Genomic DNA, 9090 nt, shown 5'->3' on the forward strand with positions numbered 1-9090 from the left:
TTCTTTTGACGCACAGGAACCTCCCTTTACTGAACTACTATAGACATGATTATTATTGGGACTGTATAAAGTTATAGATCAGTGTTACTGAAGCCGCAGTACTGCACTTCAATTCAAAATGGCAAACGTGCTCAGATTTATCCTGCTGTTTTTTTCAGTGAACAGATGACTTTAAACAGTGACCAGTAGAGTCTACTCATTATTTCACATTTAGCTACGCTAGTGTAGTGTAACTGTAACAACTTTGGTGAGCTCTTAACATTTGTCCAATATTTGACTAAATGCTTGCAAAAAAATTCCCATTGGCCTCAGCTATACTTTGTGTTCAGTGCTTATTAGCAAAAGTTTGCATGCTAACATGCTACGCTAAAATGGTGAACCTGGTAAACATTGCTGCTGAATATCTGCATGTCAGCATTGTCATTGTGAGCATGCTGGCGTTAGCATTTAGCTAGAGGCATGGCTGCGCTTCTGCATACCCTCACACATCCTCTAGCATGATGCTGATAGTCTTGTTTGAACTCCATAGTTAGATGAAAACATGAAAACACATCAAACCACAAATTTGAACCTTTTCTGTATATTTTTATATCTTCAGAATTGCTTGACTGTCACTCTTTGAAGCCACAATGTCTTCGTTCCCTAAATGAAAACCTCTGAAGGTTATGAATGCTGTGAATCAAAAGCTGAGTTGATTTAATGGGAAAAAAAATGTATACGAAATAACATGATACTTGATTTTTCTCAATAAGGAAGTTTTCGTAGTTTTTATAGTTCCCTTTCACACTGAGGTCAGCAAAAACAACAGCAGCTTGTGAATGAGCCAGCGCTCAGAGAGACATCAGCAGGGCCAATGACTGACACATGGTGAAAATTCCACCAAACTTCTTGAAATTTAAGCTCACGTTATGATTTTAGCGGTAAATGACTGTAAACTGATAGCCTCTTGACCTCATCTGTTGCTATTGTTGCACCTTTACAGTAGAAGTGTAATTGACTCATGGCTCTGACTTTACCCCGGTTCTTCTTAAAAACCATTACCCGAAGGAAAACCACTCAGAGGAGTATCGTCGTCCAGCAATGTCACTCCTCTGTCATCACCAACAACCAAAAACTCCTACATTGTCAACAAAACAATAGGCCGTGTTGTTGTGAAACTGCTTCGCACCATTCCTCGAGTCACATGGACGGGACAGAAATACAATACTCTCAACACGCCTCGTCTTTGTCTCTGTCAGGAAAAGAGCTTAAAAACTCCCTAAGCTTTCAAGCATGGATCCTAAAGTCTGATGCTTTCTGCTCCGTCGTGGGAGCTTGTAAAGCTGCATGTGAATGTATCTGTCTCACCTCTGGGTCTGCGCGCAGGAAATGGAAGACTTGAAAGTGTGTTTTTGTGCGTAGGTTCGAGGTGCGGGGTGGAGGGTTTCAAAAAGCAAGAGGTTGTGGAATTCTCTCAGGAGATCATCCATCATACGAGAGTGGCTGAGGTTTTGCTTTATTTGAATTCATGAGGGAATTATAAATCACCAGAGGCAAGAACAAGTGTCAATCGTCTAAACTGTCGCTTGAACACCAGCTGTGTTTTTCAAAAAAAACTTTTGTTTAGTTTTGTTGTTGACTGACAGGAGTTTCTAGCATTTTTAGGGTGGTCGCACTCTTTGTAATAAGTGATTTTCTGTCACTGATAACAACTGTAACTGATGAAAGTGACACCTTGCTGACGCACTGTTGACTCACATGCTGTGTAATACATGGTGCAGAAATGTAAGGTGTTTTCACACAGATTGACACGGCCACTGTTGTGTTTGTATGCATGGGAAAACACTCAGAGGAGTCACGTGAATACCTGCCCTCAAGATGTTCAAATTCACATATCCGCTGAGACATTCCTTTCAAAGTTTAGTGCTGCGCGTTACAGTTCGATGAGAAAGGTGTCAACGGACCAAACACTTTCTCACGGTTGAGCTGTGAACCCAGAGGCTGGCACATAGGATGAGTCTGACTGTCTTACTCTACTTACTGGGTAAATAAACAGAGCATATGAATGGGACTGAGTGACAGCTGCTGGAACTGCAGTATTCACACAGTATTCACCTGCTATACTGTACTGCTTTATCAAGTTAACAAAATAAAGATAAAAATTTACTTTAGATAAAATATATTCATTGTTTTATAAAAATTGTTAACAATTTAATACAACCCAATGTAACTTGTTTTGTTTAACCAACAGCCCAAAGCGATTCAGTTTATTATCACATTAAAAATGCTTTAAACCATAAATGATGAATCGATTACAAAAGCATGACCTAAAAAGAGTTTTATTCCATTTCCCATTGACTTGGAGGTACAGAGGATGGACACAATAGTATGAACACCTGTGCAGCACAATGCAGTAGCCCTCCATTGTGTTCTACATTTGTGAGGCAAAGGTTGGGTTCGGCTATTGTTGAACCCGTGTCAAAGTGGTGATTCAACTTGATGGCGGTTTTAGAGGTCATATTTTGTGGTGTTTGTACAGGCACGGACAAAATACCATGAACACCTTACAGTGTAGTACAGTACAAGCCAACACAGCTACACCACAAACCACAGACTCACAGCTGACAGGAGATGAATCATCACCTCACTAACACAAAGGTAGCATTTATTGGAGGGTTATTGTGTCCAACCCCTGTAGGGCTAAATAAAGAAATTAAATTAGTGTTAATAAGTAGAGTTACATTCCTACATGTTAAATTCATCTGCCATTATCTACTCTATACACTGTCTACCCTCACTGATGTCTTGCTCAATCTGCTGCTCTGTTTTGAAACGGCCAGACGTCTCAGATCATCTGGGACAGGTCTGCTTTCTGCCCCCAAAGTAAAAAATAAACATGGAGAAGCAGCATTCAGTTTTTATTCACCACATATCTTGAACAAACTCCCAGAAAACCTGGGATCTGCTAAAACTCTCATTTTTTTAAAATCAAGGCTCAAGCATGTTGTATCGCTTTATGTTTCTTTCAAATATTGTCTTAACGCCTTAAGCACTTTGTATTGCAATGCTGTTTAGAGGTGCTGTATAAAAAACTTGTCTTGATTGCTTAGAAAACCTGAATATACGAATGAAAGACGTACACAAAGGTGGGAACCTTCTCCACTGAGTTGGTACATGTGCATATTATCTCATGCAGTATAAACACTGGTCATTTTATGCAGTATATCAGGCCAGTGGGGCAGCTCCTGCAGGCTGGGGTTTCATCCCGCTGTGGAACCAAGTCTGTCTGAGGCTTACAGCCTGAAACATCTGTTGTAATTTCTGTCAAATTGAACTTTTATTACCTGGTCATTAAAGCCGCAGCAATGGCAAAACCAGATGGGTTCTTGCTGACCTTACAACTGCTTCTTTTTTATGGTGTTGGTGAAAATTGAACCAAAGGAAGCCGTGCGCTTTATAAAATTAAGGCAATCATTCCCACATTCCTGAGACATGGGGGGCACTGAGGAGGGCGAAGAGAGGTGCAGAAGGGGGCGCATATATATATATATATATATATATATGTGTGTGTGTGTGTGTGTGTGTGCTTTTGCGTGTGTGTGCGATGTGCATGCATGCATACATTACATGGACTTCCTCATAGGGAAATTCCAGTGCAGAGTGGGAATGGATTGCACGTAATGGGTTTACAATTGCTTGGTTATATAAGAGAACATTCTGTAGTTGTCTATACAGCGATTAGAACTCAGATTCATCGAAAATATTCATATTTATTTCTCACCTGACTTATTTGAATAAAAGGACGCTGTCCAAATGTCAGAAAATATACTTGTTATTTAAAAAGTTTGTGCTTCCTTACTGCTAAATTGGAATTAAGTGTTAAAGCTCTATTAATGGTCTCAAAAACTGGATCGTGCTATCTATTTTTGAAGTATTTTGTCAGATAGAGATCTGAAGTACATCACATTTGAAAAACAACCCCTTCCCAGCCCCGCACATGCGTGTGTTCCTGATGGGCCTCCTCGCTGTACGGTTAGAGGCCAGGGTCAGCTAAATAACACGAGCAGCATATAACCAGCCTGGGTGAGAGCTGTCTCACTGGGAGGGAGGGCTGCTCCATCACTGGTCGCAGTGGGGAAGAATGGAGGGATGCTGGCTGTGTTTATTAGAGACAGAGGGAGAGAAAAGTGCTTTTAGAAGATCGTATGGGGTGGGGGGGGGGCCTCCTGCTCTCTCCATGTAAACTCTGTACTTGTACCTCAATGTTTAGCTTTTAGGTGTTTGGGTTTTATTTTTATATCTTTTGAAATTTAAAGAATTGTATAACAGTAATGTCACTAGTGAGATTCAAATCCATTGGACACTAGAAGTCATGTGCAAGAAATTGATTGATTGAGTGGCGAAACATAGGAAATATAGATGCTTCCATACAGGGCACAGGGGGGTCACTTTAATGGTGTGATGAGTGTAACAATGATGTGAATCACATGCTGTGACACTCGCTGTCACAAGCGGGGCTGGCACCTGACATGCACACCCACTTAGCACAGCGATCGGCCACTCAAGCAGAGATGAGTAAGCAAGCAAGGTTTGAACTGTTCTCTTAAGGTTACTTTTCATGTCCACTACTAAAAGCAACACTATCAATGCTCTCCAAACGATTGTGAAAAAGAGCATTATCACCATTTTTAAACAATGTCGCGTCTCACCCCTCTCTTTGACGGCGTGTGGCAGTTTGCAATAAACACTTTTGCCACAAGACATTGTACGAACAAGTTCTTTTCTACCATAATCGGGCATTTTGTGCAACATCTGCATCTGCCGGCCAGTCCGCCTTAAACCACGTTACCCAGAAAGACTTTCTTTTTGCAGAATGAAAATAAACAGACAGAAAACAGTAAAACGGTCCCATGATTGCTTTGTACATAGTCAAAAAACAGTTTGCATGCATGCTAACAGGTTATTTAGCGAGTCCTCCAGTGAGTTTAGCAAACAAAAACTGTAAAAGATTGATTGACTGCAAAGATTGGTGATACGCTAAAATATAAAATTAAGCATGGGAGAAAAGGGAAGATGGGGATTCAAGGGAACATGTAAACAGATGCTGACAACATTGTGGAGTCAAGAAGCCTTGAAAGCTGGATGGTTATATGATTTTAGGGAGCTTTTCTGCAAGAGAGGTGCTTGAATTTGAAGGTGGAGGTGATGCCATGGGGGCAGAAGGGGTGTATAGGCCTGAGCAAGCTAAGGCTCATACTTTTGAGGGATGAATGGGGGGGGGGGGCATCTAAACGCAGATGTGGTTATTGTAGGGCTCTTGCTTCCTTTCACATGGCGTTAAGCCCTGCAAAGTATAATATTACAGTCGTTCTCTCCTCATGTTTATATTCTCTCTCCCTCCCTTTTCCAAGGTCTCTCAGTCTCCCCCAGCATGGGAATAATAATGCTTACGTGACATTCGCATCAGTGTTTCACACAACAAAATGTTCAACTTCTAAACTGGAACCACATCACATGAGAGTCTCCGTCAGCTGAGCTACATTTCGAGACAGATTCTTCTCGTCAGTTAAAAATCACAGCTGACATCTTCCTCTCTGTTATTAAAACGTACTTCAGCAAATGCAGAGAAGCGGCATTTTCCTGCATCCTGACAGGAACGCTGATGACACATTGTGACAGTAACTGTGTCAGCGGATACCACCAGCTGGCAGCAGGACAGACAGCCAACTGAGGCCATCAGAGGAAGAGAGAGACAATAGCAGCTTTTATTTCTCCACCGCACATTCCAGTGGAAGAAAGAAGCTGGGCTGCCCGCCTGCTGTTTGAACCTGAGGCAGACTAGTTCATCGTGTCTGGGTCACGGTACTTCCCAGAGTCATTGTCATTTCGTACCTCAGTGCTGTAATGTCACAATGATGGATTTTTCCGATGTGTCTGTATATTTTGTGTTGTACTTTTCCTTCAATAACCTCCATGAGACCAAATTTCCCCTCAATTATATCATTATTATTAATTGCTAGGAGTCAAGTGTATCGCTGGCAAAGTGTAAAGTGTTAAGTAGTGGTTATTAACAGAACATCACCAGTGCACGAGTGATCATCACTCATCACTCAAACTGAGTTCATAAGGTCACAGCTGTTGATGCTAATAACACACGTAAAAAACAATAACCTGTATTATTAAGAGTTATATATTCTTTTGTGCATAAAAAATGGTAAACCAAACCTGCTGCTGCCAATGTATCTTGCATTACTGGGTGCATTTTGTTGATTTTTGACATAAATGTTGTTGATCTGTATTATTCATATTCAGGTCAAACAAAAGTGGTTTTGTTACAGTGTGATATAAGAATAAAACCTAACTTTAATAATTTAATGGGGTATATTTTCTTGATTTATTGAGTCATAATTGCAATTTTACCTAAATTTGTCACATACTTTCTCACTGCAGTAATAGTAAACACCTAAGTTCAGGATGTGAAATAACCCATATGGTTTTGTTCTTTGTAAAAATTGACAATATAACAATATATGAAATAATATATCCATATCACAATGTCTCGCTATTTAATGCTACTACTAACAATAATAATAATAATAAGAAGAAGAACTCCATATATAACCTACTCCTACACAACCCTCGGCGGGAAAATCAAAATCTTTATTTTTTTTCCTGTTAACCAACAAAAGTTTTCACGACCCCACAGAAAAACCCCACAGGTTTTCTGTCTGTCCAGAAAGATAAAATGTTTGAAACCAACTTTTAAACCCAATATTTCCACAGACGATCTTCGAAGAGGACAAGTAGAGTGAGCGGTGCAGTCTGTGGAAACATTGAATTTAAACTAAATTAAACATTTTGAGGATAAAGTAAACATCTGTGAGCTCATGAACTTACAACCCTGTGCTTGATAACACAGACAGAGAAACCTGACCTCCTTACACTTACTTTGTGCTGCGTTGTGACATCTCATCACTTCCTGCATTGGCTCCGAACACTGTCATTAAACGTAAATCACTGATGCAGAGTCGTACTGAAGACGGGACTGAAATGACCAACGTTACAATTTTGTATTCATTTGCAATCAAACACCAAGAGCCTCTTTCTACACTCATAATTGTCATCGCTCGTTGAGTTAGGATACCAGTTCCTCCAGTTTACCACTGCTGTTGCTACAAGCCGTGCTTGTGTAATGACTGAAGGCCATAAATCATTTTCTTGACTAGCAACTGTTCTCTCTTCCTTATTGCTGTCACCATCAGTCTTATGGCTGACAGGTGACAAATGCAGCAGGCTGAGGCACATTCTTTTGGGGACTTTGGAAGTAAATATCAGTAAAGTAGGAAATGGCTTACTGAGGTAATGCTTGATAAGTTGGCTCAAGGAAGGAGGAGTAAATGTCAGCATTTAAGCACAAAATAATTCACCCACATTATCATTAGAGCATAAGAGAGTGCAATTTCCCTTTAAACTGAGAAGAGTGGTACAATTTCAGTACCATTTTTCTCCTTAGATTGATCACTTGAGATGTGGTAGCGATCAGGAATTCAGTCTTGTCGTTCTCGTCTTACACAGTGATGAAAAGAAAAAACACCTTTTCACCCAGGACACGTGTTGTTATCCGCCTTTTCTGAAAGCCACATTACCCTCGAGGATGTTCTTTTCTTTTATTTGGAAAGGTCAGCGATGCAGACACTAGCCCATGTAAAGTAGCACGAATCTCCCCCAGGTGCCCTCACGGATCCATGTCTGCGGGTGCAAAGATGGTGTCAGCGAGGGCATCCTGTTGTCTGCGCTCAGGAGGACCTGTTTCCTCCTCAGTCTTGGCTCCCAGCTCTGACACACTCTTCCTCATGTTACAGAACACACACAGGGACAATGGCACACACGCTGGGCACACATAAAACAGACACAAACACACACATAGTCTGATTATATTAAACAAACAGGCAGGCACATGGATGAGACACCTGCATCGTGTCTGCTGCGTTTCCAGGGAACCATCGGGGGAAATTCTGATGGTTGCAGAGCAGAGTGTCAAATATTGATTTTCAGTTCAGCAGGTGTTGTTAAGACAACACATCTACATGACCTGTTTTGGTAACCTTGAAAGATCTTTGACATGTCCCATACACACAACCAGGAGCAGACGATATGCTCCAGGCCTTGGGTTAAAAAACGAGAAACTTAAATGGGTTCAATGCCTGATCATTTATTTGTTTATCATTTTATCTATTTTGTTTTGTAAATGTCAAAAAGAAATGTTGGAGGGAAATGGTGGGAAAGACAACACAAATGTCTAGATGTCAGTATTATCATATTAACATGTATTAAGCTTCATGAGCAACTAGAATGAATTTTACAGTATTTGATATGTGAAACAGTATGCAGCGTTCAGTTAACTGTACTTTATAATACTTTACTCGACTACTTTTACTTTACAATGATAATATATATCTTTAATAATAAGACGCTGTAAATGGATGAGTCTGGATGAGCACTTTTACTTTTAATGCTTAGTATTATACTTGTGCACTTTTTGTATAAATTGTAAGAACATTTTTGTTTACTACATCTGATAACTGTTCCGACAGACTTTTACTTGTGTGGAGCAAACAACAAAACTTGAATAAAAAGCCCGTTAAAAAAAAAAAAAAAAAGTAACGGCACCTGTTCCGTTATCACCTGTAAAAACATAGTCTCAAGGTAGAGAGGGGAAATAATGAACCATCACCCCACACACACACACACACACACACACACACACACACATCCAACTCTCACACAGTGCAAAAGATAACAAACACTCTTGATAAACCTGTCAATAGCCTGCTGTTGTTTACCACAAACTGAGAAATCCTCCTATCTGGAGTGCATACAGAGAATCTGCTCCTGCAGAGGGTCGGCCTCAATAGTTTGCGGGTCGTTGTGTAAACAGACGCGGAGTGAAGCCCTTCACCAAACAGAGATTTAGGGCGAGATAGAGCACAAGAAGGAGCTGAGAGCTGAAGGAGTGGTGGAGATAAGGGCGCACGCACGCACACACACACACACACACACACACACACACACACACGGTTGGAGTGCAGCGCGCGCACCTCTCGGGGAGGA

Source organism: Pempheris klunzingeri, chromosome 2 (genome assembly GCF_042242105.1).
Source record: "Pempheris klunzingeri isolate RE-2024b chromosome 2, fPemKlu1.hap1, whole genome shotgun sequence".
Taxonomy (NCBI): domain Eukaryota; kingdom Metazoa; phylum Chordata; class Actinopteri; order Acropomatiformes; family Pempheridae; genus Pempheris; species Pempheris klunzingeri.